A 19,193-nucleotide genomic window follows, 5' to 3' on the forward strand; every position below is an offset into this window, starting at 1 on the left:
CCCCATACGGATCCATAGAGGGTTAGTATCCATAGGGGGTGAAGCCCTATTGTTTCTGCCTGTTGCATATTGTCATGTTAACTGATTGATATTGCCTTTACATGATTTTTTTGGAACGTATCCATTGAATCCATTGAAATAAGTAAATGAAGTGATGACTCTTTATCAAAAGAATAATATAAAACTATAAATCGGATTAACGATAACATCCTAATTTTGAATGAAGCAAACATGTTGATGTTTTTTTTAAGAATACTTTATTAATAACAATATTAAAGTTTACGTACGCAATGTACGACTGCATTCAACAATTATCAAAAATAGAAAATAAAAAAATCTTTTATCAAACAAAAAATCAGATTTCTTGCTTTTTTAATGGGAGCTAATTTTTCTCTGATACCATAGATGCTTTTTTTTCTATCTTACGCTAGTACAATAAAACTGAATTAGTCGTTGTTTAAGTTTAAACATACAGATTTCCAGTGTATGTATTAAAGATACATACATTTAATTTCATAAAAGAGGGACGAAAGATACCAGAGGGACAGTCAAACTCATAAATCGACAATAAACTGACAACGCCATTACTAAAAATGAAAAGGACAAACAGATAAACAATAGTTCACATAACACAACATAGAAAACTAAAGAATAAAGTTCATAACTTTCATCAAACGTATTCAAGCAACGACTTTTCCATTTGTTATCAATCTTACACAGACAATAACTCTAGTCATGGAGAGAACAAAAGGGTATACATTGTAACCTGTGTTATCCGACACACTGGGACCCAGGATGTTGGAAATCTATAGTGTTGGATTAGACAGGTTATACTGTAATAGTATTGAAGGTTTAATGAACGCATGGTTTTATTTACTACGTTGCGTTTGTAAATGTCGTTTTTGCCTTTTTTCGTCCTATATAAAAAAAATGAGAATTGCATTTCACAGACATCCTGTGTGTGAAATTTGAATATACAAGTAACTGTTTAGGTGTTACACATGTGTGTGGGTAATTGTTTTGGAAATGTGTCTACCTAATGTAGATAGCATTAGTTGATTTGAAATGAATAAAAACGTAAGGACAAAAAAAAATCAGTTTTGTGTCAACTGTCCCATCAATTGTCCCAAAATTTCTTTGTGAAATCATAACTTCTCAAATAAATCAAACTACAATTAAAAAAATATATAATAAAATGTTTCCGAAATTTACTGTTCTAGCTTTTTCCACACACCAGTTACATTCTACTCAAAGCAGTAAGGACCCAAATATATATTTCAAAGTAAAGGAACATTGATATCCAAGAATTCCTCAAATCTGCTTCACATCAAACTTATTAAACGTTGCTCTCTCTGTCTTACATTTTTCTTTTGGGTCCTCTGAAAAACACTGCGAAATATTGTTAAGTGTACCTAAACATGGGATGTACATTTTAAATCAATCCCTGATTAATCCATTGAGGATCACTATGTGTTAGGATTTTCTGTAGCTGTTCAAATTCTTGCAATAAATTTTCAAAAAAGAAGAATCCAGGAAGAAGGAAACTGCTATCTATTAAGTGTAATATTGATGTGATATCAAATGACAAATATGTTTAAAGAATAAAGGTGGGATTATCAATCATATGTTTGAATATTTCCCAGGTATCGCGAGTTAATATACTTTTATAAGTTCAGATCTTCGCAATCAACTAATACTATTAGATAACAGATTGATACTATGCGCTAATCAAATCATTATAAAAACAAATACATATATCAAATGTTAATCAAACAAATAACGAAACATTTGTGTAACATTTTTTCCTTTTTCGAATCATCATTTTTACAAACACTTTATACTATACAATAATAGAATATTTTTATAGAATTATTTGTTGACAGTTTGCAAGTTATGGAATTGAATTAAATCTAATGCAATGTTCTCCATACGTCTATATCTCCAACATTAAGCCTAGTTGAAGACCCGTTGGTATCCGTCGGATTTTCGTTCGGATTGTTGTCGATCTGACGTATTTCCGTTCTCAATTGTATCAGTTGACGAAATTAAGATATCAACTGAACAAACATTCATAATTTTATTATTTTTTATGATGTTATATTCAGGACAATTTAAAAAGAAATCTACTAATAAAATTGAGAAAGAAAATGGGGAATGTGTCAAGGCAACAACAACCCGACCATAGAGCAGAAAACAGCCGAAGGCCACCAATGGGTCCTCAATGTAGCGAGAAACTCCCGCAACCGGAGTCGTCCTTCAGCTGGCCCCTTAAAAATATGTATACTAGTTCAGTGATAATGGATGTCATACTAAACTCTAAATTATACACAAAAAAACTAAAATTTAAAATCATACCAGACTAACAAAGGCCATAGGCTCTTGACGTGGGACAGGAGAAAAATTGCGGCGGGGTTAAACATGTTTATGTATACATTTATTAGAAAATTTGATAATGACCACCAAAAGTTAAAATAAGAATATCATGAATATGGTTAATGGTTGTCTATATATAGACAATAACTGTTTAGTGTCTTTAAATATCAGCTGTATTTGTACGAGGCTAGGAAACAAGGTGTATGCGAGCTTTTAGCGAGCTATTACACCTGTGTCGAGTCGATTACAAATACAGCTGATATTTAAAGACATCGCTCAATTATTATCTATTTTAACATTACAAGTAATTTCAAAAGTAAAAACAAGTAACAAAACAGTGTCCAATTTGAAACAGGAGTGTACGAGTTGTCTTACGCTTCAGACTCGACATGTACTAAACATGCATGCTGAAATTGACATGGTTGTTTTTGTTGCACATTCATACACATTCAAGTTTTGAAATCGATAGTTGTCATTGTAGAAAAGACTGTTGTTCATGTGTGTATGTTATCAGAAAATTGATGTGATTCTTATTGCTCAAAAGAAATGTTTGAAAACAAACAGAACGTATAAAAGAAATCGTTAATTTGCAATTGATACGTAATTGGAATGCGACAATACACATTCTGAGGTCACGCAGGTTCATATATATTCAGTCCGGCAGTGGGCGGAGTTTTTAAGCGATATCTGTATAGTATACAGATACAGCATAGCGATATCTTTAGGACTTATCTGTATAGTAGAACACCCAATTGCAGGATAAATATATATATGTATGCTTGCGTATGTGTTTGTAGCAGTTCATTGTGTCTTATATTCCGTTGTTGTCCGCTTACAGTGTATGTATTCCCTGGGTTTTGGTTTGTGATCCGGATTAATTGATTTTTGACTATTTAACGGCAGTATACTACAATTGCCTTTATTTAGCCTTAATATACACAATGAAATTAGAAAATGTTATTTATTGTGTTAGATTGAAATTGTAGGAAAACACAATGTTTTTATTATCGAAGATTAATTTGGCGAACCTCGCCTTTTCCGAAGAATATCAATCTTTGTATTCATAGATACATTGTGTTTTTACAAACACATTGCTAATAATGTTGTAAACCTGCTGTTCAATATTCATACCTCATGTTTATTTTCAATCAAACATTTTCTTTAAAAAAAATGTTTATTATAAAACACGGATGTCTTTCCGAAACACAATATCATTATTCAAAGTAGAAATACGGAAGTAGTTTTTACCCACAACTCAATATGTAAAACTTTCAAATGTTTCTTCATGTCAACTGATTTCTGAAATTAGACAAAAATAGAATCTCCAACTGCTTTCTATTATTGACGTATCCATTTTACATTGTCAAATGCTAATAATATGTAAAATTAGTATCAAAGACATAAACAAAAAATATACATATGATTGGTTGTTTAACACACAGACTCATGTTCCATAAATATAGGACGATGTGGTATGAGTGCCAATGAGACAACTCTACATCCAAATAACAATTTATAAAAGTAAACCATTATAGGTCAAGGTACGGCTTTCAACACGGAGCCTTGGCTCACACGGAACAGCAATATATAAAGGGCCCCAAAAATTAGTCATGTAAAACCATTTAAATGGGAAAACCAACGGTCTAATCTATAATACTAAAATTGCGACGTCCAATTTGTCAGCCGTCATTGGGTAAAAACGACAAATCAAAGAATTCAACTCTATATATAACTTATATAGGACAATGGTATAGATTAAAAATTACACCACTCCAGACCCTTTTGTTTTCCACATAATTAATATTGCCAATAATTAACAAGTTTCAGGTCGAATCCGATACCGATACCAATAGTATATTCACCTGTTAGCTATTACCTTATCTGTACATTCTGCATTTGACAGGCGCACCACCAAACGGTGTATTTGGGATTTTGCTATATACACGGGTCATAATCAAAGGGCTGACACTACTAAATTCAATCATTGTCAAATTGTTCCCTATTTTAGTTTTATTCAGCAATCAGCAAGACTTTCTAATATAACTAATATAGGACAGTGCTGTTGATTAAAAAATACTTCATTCCTGGATAGCCAGGACCTTTTGTTTTCCAAATAATTAATATTACCAATTATTGATAAGTTCCAGGTCGACGGGTTCAAACAGAAAGATTTGAAAGCAGAGAAAACTGTATCTTATAATCGACATGACTTTATCAGATGACAATACCAATTACTAAAATAAGGCTTAGGCATAGTTATATACTTTAATTAAGTCACGGACCCGCGATATCACGGGTGTGTACTTGTCTATATAAAATAGAGAAACGTACGAACTACAAAAACAGACTACAACTACTGTACATTTGATTCCATGCATATTTGAAAGTTTGAACTTGTTTTGTAGTACATATAGATCCCTAAACTCAGATTGATTTGTAATATTCTCCTTTTTTTTAAATTTTCTAAAACATTAGAAAATAGATTTTGCATATAATCAAATTGTTCAAAACAAATGTATACACATCCCTTATCAACACTTAATCCATCTAAACATAATGGTTTTACCATTTGATCATATCTTTAAAATGCGATTTTGTTTTTATTTATCGATTTACATGTAAAATTATAAACTAAGAAATACAAACATATAAGTTCCATTAAAACCCCTTTTATTAATGTAAAAATCGAAAGCAAGCGCTATTGAAATCCTTTAAATAACCATGGATTTGGAAATTATGCAATTGAGATAAACCATTACACTATTACTGAAACACTATTGACAAACATTAATAATTTATCCAAATGAGATATCGACTTTGTGTCTTTATAGTTCACCAACAGCTAGTGTGATATTGTGCATCGTGCATGGTTCATGTATTCAAAGTAATTTGAAAGTTTTCATTAAATTAAATTCCTGGAAAACAAATAAATGCTGACTACTTGAAAATGTGTTTTAATCATTCAGGTAAAGATATGAATTATATCCGGATTAATGAAAATTTGTGTACTAACATAAATAACCAGAATAGATGTTCTATACTAATGTTAACGAGGCCGGGATAAGGTACCGGTATTGGAAGTATCTATTAACAAATGTAAATATGTTAATAAAAGTTATTGTCATAAGTTCGATTTTTTAATTGCATGGTTAGAATTGTCTACGTAAAGGATACGTTAAAAAGTCTTTATTTATAAGCTCATTGCATCTAAGAATCAACCGGACTAAAAGCGGATGTAAGGTCTGTGTCTTACATATAAGACAACTATGTACGGACGACTGAAGTATATCTTATTACTGTTTCTATTTCATCAACGAGACAAAATCACAGTGTATGGTGAGTATTTTTCTAATTTGCTAGATTATGCACTATATCTAATTTTTTGCAACTTTCTTAATATTTTTTTTATTTTTTCTGACAGCACCTGTATTTGTCTTTATTAAGAAATTAACATCATTATTACAACCTCTACAAAAAAGTGGAACTACTTTTTTTGGAATTTTTGTCATTTATTCCTAATCCTTAAAAAAAAAAGTTTCCTGATTGTTTCGATACAAATCATGTGAGAAGTATGTAGTTACCATACATGAATATGATTACTTTTCTTTTGAAAAGTTTTGACATAATGTTATATAAAAAAAAGTAAAATAAAACAAGGCTTCTATTGTATATTTGTTTGTCTCGTTTGATGTTTTTATAGAGATTAAACCGGTGGTTTTCCTGTTTGAGGGATTTTACACTAGTAATTTCTATGCCCTTCATAGCTTGTAGTTCGGTGTGAGACAAAGCTCCTTGTTGAATTTCATATTTTGACCGATAATGGTTTACTTTTACAAAATATGACCAGTGGCGTAGCTAAGCCATTTCTACGTGTCCGCCCGAAACTCTAAAGGGGTCTGAGGGCCTCTTGGTAGTGGGTTTGATTTGGCGAAGCCCCGAGGAATTTAACAAGTTATTGAGAATGATATATTATTTCTGTCATTAAGAACTCAATAGAAACATTTATATATACTTAACAGTCTCATTCATGAAGAGTTCCGTGGGACCCTAAGTTTCGCCGGTAATTGCTGCTTTCAGTGTAAAAGTGTAATCGTTGACTGCATAAAATGAATCCCATTTAATTTGACATATAAAAGAAACTGTACTACAAAGTTGAATCTCATGTACATAGCATGCAATAACAATTACAGAACAAATTTAGAATGAAGTAAAACATGCTTGGCCAGAGCAATCAAATGCAACATAACACAACTTAGCTCAAGAATTATCTTCAGGCAGTACAGCGACATTCCAAACAGTTTCAGGACTGAACAAGACTTTTAAAATTTGAAAAAAAACTATTTTCAGTCTTGTAGTTGAGGTTTGGATTCAATGAAGAAACAATGAACAATAAGAATGAATTGAATTTAACTTTCTACGTGCCATTAAAAGGAACAATGATATACGGACAAAATTGAAAAAAAGTTCAATTAACTCTGCCGTCAATGATGATAAGTTTGATTGAATAAATATAAAAGGAGATTTTAACGACAGACTGGTAAATGTAGCTAGCTAGCTACCAAATGAAACAAAACTTGTTTTTATCACTTTCCTCTGTTATGTTCTCTTTGTTGCAGGTAAGATTATTAATTTTTTAAAGAAAAATGATAATGTTTTCAGACATGCTTGAATTTCCTTAAATTCGTCATTTAGGGGCAACAACTCTTGTAACATTGTGTCTCTAATAGCAATAACTTAAAAAAAGTAGTTAAAATTATTTAAAGAACAAACGTTCTCATAGGAATAAAACCATGTTTGTGGACTTTTTACTATAGTGGTTGATCTTGTATTGCTGACTATTTGTATGTTTACAGTTTCTACAACAGTTAACGCCATTGATATGATTGAAGGCAAAAACTCGAAAACTATTGAAATTACTGAAAAATTTCATTTAATGGTAGTAAATTCAATAAGGATACATCCAATGGCTGTTTTAAGCTATGATTTTATAGAAAATATTAAACAGCTGACCATTTGTCCCGTTTACTCTATCTGTTTTCCCATTATAGCTTTCAAAATAACATACAAACACTTGTACACAAGATAAAACACGTCAATAAATGTCAATAACTCTTATACTGAGTCATCTGATTATTTGATTAAAACAGAATGTAAGATAGTACAGACATTTTGCGCATTTTGGGCTCTTGTGGTAATTTCGCTTTTTATTTAAACTAGGCGATTGAATACAGTTAATGCTGAACTTCTAGGAAGATTGAAAACGGAAAGGTTCTAATCAAATGGCAACAACAAAAGCCCAAACACATTAAACGATTGGATTCCCGACTTGGTTAAGGAATTTTTTGTGTAAAAAATGGCGGATTAAACCGGGTTGTATAGCTAACTAGACCTCTCAATTGTATAACGGTCGCATTAAATCCAAGTGAAGTTCACGTCACGAATGACAAATTAACTCCGCCACATATCGATAATAGAAGTCTTATATGTGTTTCGTATGCACAAACCCTCCTTCCACTGTTCGATGGACAAACTAATTTATATTGTTCATATCAAGCACCATGAAATCTCAGATTTTCTACAGAAGATTGATGAGTTTTACACAAGTTCTTTAAGGAAATGATCGTACACGCACAATTGTAAACACGCAAGGGATAGATTATTTCTGTCTATTTCAAAAAAGGAAAATGATATGCTTTTTGTTTTTAAAGACCGTCTGGTGATCACATACATATATTTCTTATATATTTTCCATAAGAACTCTGATTGATACTTGTCATCATCGTATATTGGCATCATACAACATCTTCCTATTTTATTTTTTGAATAAGATGTAAATGCTAGTGGTTATGGATAGTAAATGATAATATTGATAAACTGATACTTCTGTTTACGTTAAAAGCATATATCAACATTTACTCTTTCACCAGCCATGTCTGAAATATTTTTTAATTTTTTACACGTTTGAGCTTCCCGCTAGTAATCTGACGTGTTTCGTCAATTGTTCATTGGAATTAAAATTTATAATTAAAATAAATCAAAGCTTTAAGCGTTACATTTTGCAGTTATGTTTATTACGAAAATGAACGAAAGTCAAGTATGTAAAGTTTATATTTCACGATTATACCTCATCTAACTTACTGCTCGTTACCACGCAATTAATGTTTGTAAGTATGAATGTACACTTGTTCGAATTTTTTGATTGTTAGTGAGAAGAAAGAAACCCATCTACCACAGGAAAACATGCGATATGGACCTTGTTCTTTGTTAAAGGCCATACGTTGAACTAAAGTTGTTGATTTCTGTGTCATTTGGTCTCTTGTGGAGAGTTGTCTCATTCACAATCATACCACATCGTCTTTTTTATATTATCTAAAATCACAGAACCAATGATACATGCACTTAATTATCTACAGTAAAACAAGACACTAGTTATATAACCCCAATTAAATTTAGATAATGTTAAAGAAAATAATTTGTAAATTTGGTTTGTAGGCCTTGAACAAATTATATGTCATTATGATACAGACACGGTATCATGTGATTTATATTCAGTAATGACAATAACTAGTTCTAGCTATGGCAGACATGATGGAACAACATGCACTGGTATCCATGCACCATACTCCAGTGGTTTTCCATGCATCATTGACTCAACAAATTGGGTTAAACAACATTGTGAGAACAAACAGATGTGCTCTATTCGACCAGATGACATTGGTGTGGACCCATGTATTGGTGATTATAAATATATGACAGTTTATTACACATGTTCAGGTAAACCATTTTAACTTGAATGGACTCTTAGCTTAACCTAATTTTGCAGTTATTAGATCAACATTATTTAAAATAATTAAAGAACAAACAATATTTAATACACACATGCCATTGTGCATAGTAATTGATTAGTAAATTAATTACTTTATTGATTAAATAATTACCTAATTGATTGACAGGTAATCAATTGACCTGAAAAAATAATTATTTTTGAAAACGTTATAACAGTTTAAACATTATTGCAGTTTCTTTTGGCATATATTAAATGAGCATGTAAAACCTCCATTTGCTGTCTAATAATTTGCAATAATTTGGAAATGCAAAACTTTAAAATTATTGTATGATATTTATATGGTAATCTGCCAAATCTGAACTCACAAATAAATTAAAGCAGAAATGGGTAAAACAAATAGATAGTATACAAAAAAAAATGCAAATAGAAGGAAATGAAAGAGACAAATACACGTATATAGTAAAGAAAGACAGAGCAGGTCAAACAATAAAAAACAAATCACACAACTTTAGCGATTAAATTTGGTCTTTATGATATCTGACTGAACGATGTACTGCTTATTTGAAGATACCGCAGGTGTAAATAAAGAAGGCATTTGTTTCAGAAATAAATTCCATCAATACCAATTCATAACACAATGTACTTAACTCGCATTTTGAAAATTGTCAACCGGTCGCGAAAATGTGTTTCATTTCGATTTTTTCCGTTGTCAACCTTACTAAAACTTGTGACGCCGTTTTCGTTGATTTATCTACACAATGGTATATAACACTCATACATTCATAGCAGGCCTATCTAAGTATGTTAACCGAGAGTATTTCATCTACCTGCACTCGATTTAAAACATGCAACTCGCAGTAAAAGGTATCTTCTTCCAACGCTCTTTATATATCTCGGTGATCAATTGGTCAAATTTTATTGGAAGGTCTTACTGTTTTTAGGAGTTATCTGACTTTATCTCATTTCATATTCAAATTCCAGAGAGAGAGTGTTAATGACATTAATGTAATTGGAAAATTTTAGTAAAAATTTGAGTTAAAATAGAAACTCGTTACTTATAAGACATATCGCAAATGCCACTTGGTAGAGGGTCGTGAGTTCTATTCAAACAAAAACATTTTTAGGTCTTTCCACTTTTCGTGGGAAGACCTTTTGTTTTTCTTCTTATTTTTTTTTCTTCTGCCGTCTGAAATGCTTTTTTGTCTTACAACATATCGAATCTCCTTTTTCTTGTTATCGCTTTATGTCTAAAACAGTAAAAGATTTTAGCAAACTGTTCACCAAATTGTTCGTCTACTCTTGAGAATGATTTGGTTTATTTTGACTTGAGTGATCGGAAGACATCTTATGGGAGTTATTTCCCTTTAAATTTTTTAGATAAGCGATGTGTTGGATAAATTCATACAGTATAAGTCGTAGAGGCCTACAGTCTTTTGATATGAAGTCCTTGGTCCATTTGAAGAAAATTGAGGTCAAGGTCAAAGGTCAAGGTCATGTTTAAATTTTGAATTTTGCTTGTTATCGTTATTCCACAGACACTGTGACAGTAAATGATATGTTCTGTTTGCCAAATAACTGTTTACAATAAGGGGCAACTTCAACCTATTTCAGTCAAAGTGTTTTGGTTAACCCTTATAGGAGTTTTCTCCCCTTATGTATTTCAAATCAGTATTTCTCCACAACCATACATTCAAGTGATTGATCTCCGACCTTCCGTTTTGAGTTCACTGACCTATGACCTTGAAATTGAGATCAAGGTCGAAGGTCAAGGTCATGTTATAAATTTTGAATTTTGCTTGTTATCGTTATTCAAAAGAAACTGTTACAGTTAATGATATGATTTGTTTACCAAATTACTGTTTACAAAAAGGCTCAACTTCAACCTATTTCAGTCGAAGTGTTTTGGTTAACCCTTATAGGAGTTTTATCCCCTTATGTATTTCTCCACAACCATACAAATGATTGACCTGGGGTCTTTTGATTTGAGATCACTAACCTGTGACCTATGACTTTGAAATTGAGGTCAAGGTCAAAGGTCAATTTGACGTTCTAGATTTTGACCTTTGCTAAAAATTATTTTCTGTTCATAATAAAACAATTAAGTCTTCTGCATATACCTATTAATCTTATTTTTTATATCAATTTGAAGAACCACATTACATCAACAAGGAGTGACATTTTCTAACATCGTTTTTTAAATTTCATTCTTATTATCGAGGTGGAAAGACCTTCCGTTGTTCTTTGAAGAATTGTTTTTTAATATTGTTCTTACATCTCTTCTGAAAAAAAATCCACATCCTTGTTATCAGTTATACTCGGAAACTTCAAGTCCAATCGACCCCAAGATTTGCAGTCATCAGGGCATACATGTACTAAGGTTCATAAAAACAACGTGGTGCAGATATCTCTCAAGACTTTCCCTAGAGTAAAAAAATAGCAAAGCCGTAAAAATCGCCTGCTAGGTCCGAAAATCTCAGTGAAATCCTACAATAAAATGTCCGCTCCTAGATTGAAATACTTATCTGTGTTACAAACTGGTGCTGAAAAATGTACATTATCAGAATATAATCCTAAAATGTGTTTAAAGTTTCACCGGATCAATTAAATCCAAAGCATGCACTGCTGTTGAACTGTGATCAAAATGTCAATTTCCTACAATGACTAAAGAAATTACATTGTGTACATTCCCTCTCTATACATGGTGTCTGTTCAACGTCCTCACCTGAAAAGATATAAAATACTAAGTTTTCGTTATTATAAACCCGCGTCACGTGATGTCTCCTCAATCTGGCGCGCGCGCTGGACATGAAATAAAATAAAAACTTCCCAAACTAAACATGAAACTTCTCCAGTAACACAATAATATAGACCCCATACACCCCCCCCCCCCCCCATCAATCATTTTTCAAAGGGGGCAGACTGTTTATAATTGCTTTTTTTTTTAAACAATTGATTTATATTTTTTTATTTTTTTTTTTATTCTTTTTAAAATTATTTATTTACTGCGAGTGGTGTGTTTCCAAGTTGGTATAATAATACGTAATAATTAGGGTTGATAAACTTGGCAGCCTGCTACAGATGATTCAAACAACAAAAGTATGCGTATTACATGTATGCACCATTATGTAGAAAAATCAATTTAGATTTACGGCATATCAACTTTTAGTATGGTTGACAACAGAGAAATCGGCATATAATTGATTTTCGCAAATTTTTCAAAATTCTAGTTTAGTACCTTGTGTTATATTAAGGTATATAGGAAAACAGTTCTGAGACAAGTGCATATGAGCATATCATTAGAACATGAAATTATTCGTTAAAATTATTATATATTTTTACATTTTACTTAACAGTAACAATGTTGCTGCATCATGTGCATATTGCTATCGTTTGTTTGTTTTTTATGACCCATGTTGAAAATATTTGATTTTTTTTTAAATGTATATCAATGTTGAGGTGCTGAAATATCTAGGTAGTAAAAAAATCTAAGGGATATTTTATAAGTCCGTTTTTCATTTTTATCATTATTTTAACTAATGTTCATAATGGTATTTTCAGATATTGATGAATGCGCTTCAAATCCATGTCAACATGGCGGAGTGTGTACAGATGGAATCAATGGATACATTTGTACTTGTGATTCGGGATACACGGGAAATAACTGTGAAGAAAGTAAGTTTATTACCTGAGATACATTCTTAATGTGAGTTTTGAAGCCATGCATTCTAAAAAAAAATGTTCTACTCAATTCTAAAATGAAACATTGTAGTTTTATGCCCAGTTTTTCAATTGGATTTAGATACATGTGATATTTGATAATTCAAGTATGATTTGAGTAATAGTTATCTTTATTTTTAATGAAGTTGAATTTTTTGAGAAAAAAAAAACATAAATGCATCACGTTAATATTTTCCTTAAACAATTTTAAAATATTGATAGTTATCAAAGGTACCAGGATTATAATTCAAAACGCCAGACGCTCGTTTCGTCTTCATAAGACTCATCAGTGACGCTCAAATCAAAATAGTTATTAAGTCAAACAAGTACAAACAAGTACAAAATTCCAAAAAATTGTGCCAAATACGGCTAAGGTAATTTATTCCTGGGATGATAAAATTCTTAATTTTTTTGAAAAATTCAAAGTTATCGAAAGTTATTAAAATGACCATATAATTGATATTCATGTCAACACCGAAGTGCTGACTTTTGGGCTGATGACACTCTCGGGGATGTAACGTTCACCAGCAGTGGCATCGACCCAGTAGGTGTAAATAGTAAGACTCATCAGTGACGCTCAGTTCAAAATAGTTATTAAGCCAAACACGTACTAAATTAAAGAGCATGAAGGGCCCAAAATTCCCAAAAGTTGTGCCAAATACGGCTATGGTAATCTACTCCTGGGACAAGAAAATCCTTAGTTTTTCATTAGAGTTCAAATCTATTCTAATATGGATCTCACGTTTCAAAAAAAGAATGTGACAGTAATCGTTCATTTAATGGAATTACCTTAATTAAAATGCACTGAAGCTAATTGAATATTCATATTTGCAGGAAATGATTTATTTGATGTTAAGTATATACTGGAGGAACACGAAAGTACCCACTTTTCTATCAAGGCTCTTTTAATGCTTTCCATATTAAACTGTGCCAGAATGTGCACTCTAAATCACGATTGCTACGGATTCGAGTATAATGTTACTGGTCGTACATGTCAGATGATTTCGGCAATTTCAACAAGCGCTTTTGGAAAAGTGAACTATTATGTCAAACAATTTTAAATGTATCTATTAGCTATAAAGGAATCAATAGATATGTGGTATATTTATGGTTACTTTTATTTAATTTACGCCATTCGAAGATAAGGTATCCCTGATTGTTCTGCCGAAGTGTTGTTGTAATTTTCCGTTGCATGTATGTTTAGGGCATATAGAATATTTGCCCAGTTTTGGGTTACCTCAAAAACCGTTTAAAATACTAGAAGGCATATCTGAGTGCACGTAGTTTTGCACTGTAAATAAACTCATCATATATACCAGGACTAAATTTTGTATATACGCCAGACGCGCGTTTCGTCTACAAAAGACTCATCAGTGACGCTCGAATCCAAAAAAGTTTAAAAGGCCAAATAAAAGAGGGACGAAAGATACCAAAGGGACAGTCAAACTCATAAATCTAAAACAAACTGACAACGCCATGGCTAAAAATGAAAAAGGACAAACAGAAAAACAATAGTACACATGACACAACATAGAAAACTAAAGAATAAACAACACGAACCCCACCAAAAACTAGGGGTGATCTCAGGTGCTCCGGAAGGGTAAGCAGATCCTGCTCCACATGTGGCACCCGTCGTGTTGCTTATGTGATTACAAATCCGGTAAATAGTCTAATTCGGTAGGTCACATTCATGAAAGGGAAGGGGATTGCAGTTACGACGTAAGAAACATATCCGATATCATTTGTGAAACGGTTATTCCATAACGGTCAACCAACTCGGATGGCGTCCTTTAAACTTACGAAGGGATGATTTCAACTTCACCATTTGGAACTCTTGGTTTAATAGCTTCCTTGTGAGCGGTAACCCTCTATCAAGAAAATCATGATAGGAAATGCAAGCACGGGAACTTCGTATCAATTGGGAGATATATACCCCGTATGCAGGTGCTGCTGGAATGTTGCTAATTAGAAATGGAAAGTTCACAATTGGAACGCTGAAATCATCTCTTTTGTCGTTAAGTTTTGTTTTCAAACGACCCTCATTGTCAATTTCTAGATGTAAGTCAAGATATGAAGCCGACTTAACTGTATCTGTAGTATCCTTTATCTTCAATTCGATGGGATAGATGCGTTCCACATAGTCACCAAATTTTGAATTGTTTAGTGAAAGAACGTCATCTATATAGCGGAAAGTAGAGTTAAAGGATATTGCTAACTTCTTATCTTTCTTACTAAGAAGTTCCTGCATGAAGTCAGCCTCAGAATAATAAAGAAACAAGTCGGCAAGGAGAGGGGCACAATTTGTTACCATTGGGATGCCGACAGTCTGTTGAAAAACACGTCCTCCGAACGTTACAAATATGTTGTCAATCAAGAAATCAAGCATCTTGATAATATCGGTTTCAGAGAATTTTTTGTTTGAATCAGAGTGATTCTTTACAAAGTATGATTTATCTCTCCCTAAGACAAGATACTTGTATCTACGTTGGCCATTCTTTTTGATGAAGCAAAGTAATACCAACTCTTTCAATTTGTCTTTTAGTTTGGAATGTGGAATACTTGTGTAAAGAGTAGAAACGTCAAATGTTTTAATACTGTTACAAGATGAAAGAGAGTTAGATTGTATGTAATCTAAAAGATCTTTGGAATTTTTAAGTATCCACATCTGATTCACGCCACCTCTAGAATAGGCAGTTTCTTAATAACTTTGAAGCCCGTCTTTGATTGCTGATAAAATAGATGTTAATAATTTAGAAAGAGGTTTCGTGGAGCACTTGGAAGACCCAGCAATATACCGTTGTTTGTAAGAACACTTATGTAGTTTAGGTATCCAATACAGTGATGGAAGATCCAGTTCTTCATCTTTGGTTGAAATACCAAAGGAACAAAGAACAAACCTATGATTATCTAGGATTTCCTCTTTGGTAAGTGTCGTGAGGGTATATGTTGAGTTTCCAAGTGAATTGTCTATACCTAATTCGTTTATCAAGCAATTAATGTAGTGACTTTTACAGACAAAAACGATGTTATTTTGGGCTTTGTCTGCGGGGACAACAACATATTTATCATGGAGGTCGGATAAGTGTTTAGCAACATTTGGGTCTTTAAAGATTGACGTAGAATGGGCATTGATGGACCCATTCAGTTTCTTAATTCTGATTTGTATTAACGACCTCACTGCCTTAATCCATTCGGATAGAGTGTCTACGTCTTCCTTTTCACGTTTAGCCCATTGCATGGCATGATCCTCGACTGAATCCATCAAAATTTTAAAGTTGTATTTCCAATTGATGGATTTAGGCTCACGATATTTCATATAAAGTACGAAGTTGAAGAGTATTGAGGACCAAAATTCCTAAAAGTTTTGCCAAATTCAGCTAAGGTAATCTATGCCTGAGGTAGAAAAGCCTTAGTATTTCAAAAATTCAATATTTTGTGAACAGTTGATTTATAAAGTAACCATATCAATAATAATTCATGTCAGCACAAAAAGTGCTGACTACTGGGCAAACATGCGTAGTAAAACATATTAAATGGAAAATGTCAAGGTGATATTGTAGCCTGAATGTAAATAAATCATTGAAAATGAAAGAACAAGTCGTAAAGGCTGTACAGCTAATATACCACATTTATTTTTGCAAACTTAAACAATATAAAAAAAAATCTTCGTTTAGTGCATGTGTGAGCCAAAATGAGTGCCTGTGAAAAAGTGAAAAAGTTCCAGTAAACTACTATCACATGAAGTATGGTTTTTAGAACTTTTTGCACATATATTTTCTTTACAATCTCTCTGAGAGAAGTTCCACATTTTACATGTTGAAATAAGTGTTTGGTTTGTGAATTTGTTTCTATACCTTGTAAAATTGAGTTCCAAATTTAAAAGATATGTTCCTTACCTGGTAAAATAATTTCTATGTTTGTGAGATTTGTTTTTTACCTGATGAAATATGTTCCTTGTCTGTGGAATGTGTCTACCGGTGAAACACACAATCTTGTATACTGAAAATTTGTCTTAGGTGAGTTTAAAGTTTTCATTATTTCCCATTTTGTAAAAAAGTTGTTCCGGAATAAGTTTTAGAGTGCTAAAACAGATTTTCTGTGATAAAAATTCAATTTTCTCTGAAATTTGTTACCACTGCGCTGTCATAATAATGGAATTTGATGCGACTCTCATACAAGTAAGAAGTTTAGCTAGCAATAAAACCAGGTTTAATCTACCATTTTCTACATAAGGAAATGTCTGTACCAAATCAGGAATATGACGGTTGTTGTCCATTTGTTTAATGTGTTTGAACTTTTGAGTTTGCCTTTTGATTAGAGACTTTCTGTTTTGAATTTTCCTCAGAGTTCAGTATTTTTGTGAGTTCATGTTTTTGTCAGTGTTTCTCGTTTTTCGTTTTTCGTTTTTTAATGTAGACTATACTGTTGATTTTCTGTTTGAATGGTTTATAGTAGTAATATATATATATGTGAGACCTTTTTTAGATTGTTGTTCGGTTTGAGTCATGTTTTCGTGTTGAAAGCCGAACTTTGACCTATGGATTTACATTAACAAATTAAGACATGAATAGAGAGTTGTCCCATTGGCACTAATACTCAATCTTTATAGCTATATAGTATATAGTATATGTTAAAAAGATTGATGTTTATTCATTGTTTATGGTTACATATACATATATATTCATTCCACAGATTGTTAGACTGACTATATTGTAAACGAAGCTATTTTATCATATACTTAGACTAAAAAACATATGATTTTTACTGTATGGTAATTGCCTTAAATTAATGTTAAATTTCATATTTTTCCAATTGGTGCTTAGCGGGCTGATATGAAAAGTTAATCACATGCTTCGGTTGTTATCACATGCCTTTCAGTAAAGTTATCGCATGGAATTCCGGTGATACTCGGCAAATTCGGGAAAATACACCTCAATGTTACGTTTTTAGTGGAAAACATTGCAAAGTAGTGTACAAAACAATTATTTGGATACTGGAAAGTATATTGTGTAAAATAATATATATATATAAAAAAAAAGAAAACAAACAAATTATTAAATAAACATGAATAATGCATTTTTTTAAATTTAGAAAGTTACTTTAAAAAAGGTTGACTTTTCCAGACAGTGTTCCTTATGTATATTGTGGAATTATTTTTTTTTGTCGATTCGTCCATATTTTTCTTCTCTGTTAAGCATACGATAGCACGATTTTATATCAAAAGTACTAAATTTGAGGTTCGACGTCCGTGAAGTTTTCACTCTTTGAACTTCTATTTGGAACCACGCAAAAAGTCAATAGATGAATCTGTTATTTTTCTTCATTGTTAAAGCATATGATAAAAAGATCATAACATGTCTTTTTTCATATCACATGTATTATCAGTCCTCGGTCAATATCAGCCCTTGAGCCATTCGGCTCTTGGGCTGATGTTGAACCTAGGGCTGATAAAATAATCTGATAGTATCACTGTACCATATTTCGAATAAATGAAAATAAGAAGAAGGCGAAACGCATGTCTTTTGTCCCGAATGAGAAAACAAGGCTGTTTTAATCATTATTACCTTCAACATCATATAGAGTTACGAATTAAAATTCTATAATTCCGTTTTCATTTTCAAATGATCATCATAACATACCTTACATGTTTGTCTAACCAAAATATAGCATTGTAAAACGTTTTCAATGTTCAATACCCCAATTCCAATTAAACATATAGTGACTGTCACAAAACTTCAATCGAAAAGATGAAGTGCATTCATTATTTCTCCTCTCAAATAATTTATTAAAATATACACGCCCAGATTTTACATTCAGTACAAATAATAATTGATTATTTTATCTTTTATATTGATCAAAAATGTTTAAGGAAGAAAAAGAGATAAAAAGTTTAATAAAACAAATTGCATTTAGTGAGTCTGAACATTATAAGCAATTGGACATTTTGGTTAAATAACTATTTACAACCGCTGCATTTGTTTGCGCCTGTCCTATGTAAGGAATCTGATGTTCAGTAGTTGTCGATTTGTTGATGTGGTTCATATTGTTTCTGGTTTTCGTGTTTTTATTTAGATTAGACCGCTGGTTATCCCGTTTGAATGGTTTTACACTAGCAATATTTTGAGGCCCTTTATAGCTTGCTGTTCGGTGTGAGCCAACGCTCCGTGTTGAAGACTTATAATGGTATACTTTTATAAATTGTGACTTGGATGGAGATTTGTCTCATTGGCACTCATACCACATCTCCCTATATATATGATAAATATATATATCGCAGCACAATACAAGACAATGATAATGATAACATTAGTTTTTT

Source organism: Mytilus edulis, chromosome 8, assembly GCF_963676685.1.
Source record: "Mytilus edulis chromosome 8, xbMytEdul2.2, whole genome shotgun sequence".
NCBI classification, from domain to species: Eukaryota; Metazoa; Mollusca; class Bivalvia; order Mytilida; family Mytilidae; genus Mytilus; species Mytilus edulis.